The sequence below is a fragment of the Chrysochloris asiatica genome, unplaced genomic scaffold (assembly GCF_000296735.1).
Source record: "Chrysochloris asiatica unplaced genomic scaffold, ChrAsi1.0 scaffold00019, whole genome shotgun sequence".
Lineage (NCBI taxonomy): Eukaryota > Metazoa > Chordata > Mammalia > Afrosoricida > Chrysochloridae > Chrysochloris > Chrysochloris asiatica.
In genome coordinates this window covers 18,073,909-18,076,078 of record NW_006408537.1, presented here as the reverse complement: position 1 = coordinate 18,076,078, position 2,170 = coordinate 18,073,909, and positions in this window count along the sequence as shown.

Sequence of the window (2,170 nt, the reverse complement as noted above, 5' to 3'; positions counted from 1 at the left end):
GAAGTTTTGAACTTCTGTCCTTGAAGATAGCAGCCCAACTCTTAATCACTATGCTATCAGAGTTCCTTTATATCAGTTTAATGCTACTTAGTTTTTAAGAATAGCTGATAATCAGATCACTTTCTAGGTCCCTATTTTTCATTATTTACCCTCTTATGTGAAGTGATTTGTCTTTGTTGTAAGTGCCATAAAATTGGGTCTGACTCATAACAAACCTTTACGAGAGCATTTGGTAAGTTCGAACCACCAACCTTACAGTACAAACCATCTTTGTAATCCAACACATTATCCTGTAGCACCACACCAGGATTCCCTGTGAAATGATAGCGCCAGTTAAAATTACTGTCATAACATATATTGTGACATAACAAGACTCTCCTTCTAAGTTTAGTGTCCTTTGATTATTAATTTCTTCATGATAATGACTATCTTACACTTATCAGGAGTCTTCAAAAAGTTAATGGGAAATATGTATTATGAAAATAATGTGCATGGATTAAAATACTTTTTGCACCAAAATAAATTTGTACTAACTTGTACTATATTTGAATAAGATCCATAAGCTGCAACTGGATGGAACTGCTTTGTTTCTTTTGGTCTCACAAGTTACTTGTCTCTGATAGGGCGTAGTTTTACTACTTTTCTGTCATTCCTTTTAGTGAAAGTAGTCCAAGCAGAACTGTAGGATAAATACTGGATTACTAAGCACAAAGTCAGTGGTTCAAACCTAATCAACTATTCCTCAGAAACCCTATACAGGTTTGCTATGAGTAGGAACAGACTCAATGGCACTTAACAGCTACAATTTGAGTTTTCCTTCTCTTACAGATGTCTGCCTTATATATAGTCTAGCTTTCATAAATTCTACTATATGTGTTTTAGTCCTGGTGTGGCACTGAAGGATAAGCACTGAACTGCTAACTGTAAGATAGGTGGTAAACCTATCAGCCATTCCTTGGAAACACTATACAGGGTTTCTATGAGTTGAAATAGACTCCTTGGCACTTAAAAACAACATTATATATATTTACATCTGTATGCATACGGGAGGAGTTCTGGTGTGGCGATGTGGGTTAATGTGCTGGACTGCAAAGCCATTTGAACTGCAAGGTTGGCAGTTCAAGCTCACCAGCTGCTCCTCGGAAACCCTATACAGGGTCGTTAGGATCAGAACTGACTCAATGGCACTTAACAGCAACAACAAATATGCATGAGATTTCTGGTGTGGCACTATAGGATAAGCACTAGACTGTGAACCACAGCATTGTCAGTTCAAACCCACCAGCTGCTTCTCAGAAATCATATAAGTGGTTCCTAAGAGTTGGAGCAGACTCCTCAGAACTCACTAACAACATGCATATATGTATATACACACATCTGTACACATGGAGGATTAGAGAAAAAGAGGAAGACCCCCCAAAGAGATGGATTGGCCAAGTGGCAGCATCAATGAACTCAAGTGTGGAAACAATAGTGAGGTTGGCCCAGGATCCGGTAGTGTTAAGTTCTGCTGTGCATAAGGTCGCTATGAATCAGTACCGACTCGATGGCACCTAACAATAACAACAACATACACATGTCTATATATCTGGAGTTCTGGTGTGGTGCTATAGTATTAGCACTAGACTACAAAGTCAGATTGAAACATAAGGTCAGCAGTACAAACTCAGCAGTGACTCCTCAAAAAAAAAAAAAGTCAGAACTGACTCCATGGCAGTTAACAATAACATAGCTAGATCTATCTATAGTGTTAGATGCCATCAAGTCACTTTCATTTCACAGTGACCCTATGCACAACAGAGAGAAATACCGTGCAGTTTTGCACCACTCTCACAATTGTTATGTTTCAGTACATTGTTGCTTCCACTGTGTCAGTCCATCCTGTTTTGTCCCTTTCTCTTTTTCATTAATCCTTTATTTTGACAAGCATGATGTCCTTTTCCAGTGACTCATAGCGTAGTGGTTATGAATTGGGCTGCAAACCACAAGGTCAGCGGTTCGAAACTACCAGTTGCTCCGTGGGAAAAAGATGAAGCTTTCTGCTCCTGTAAAGATTTACAGCCTCAGAAACCCTGTACAGGGTCACTATGGGTCAGAACCAACTCGACGGCACTTAACAACAATAACATCCCTCCTCACAACATGTTCAAATTACAAGAGATGATGTGTT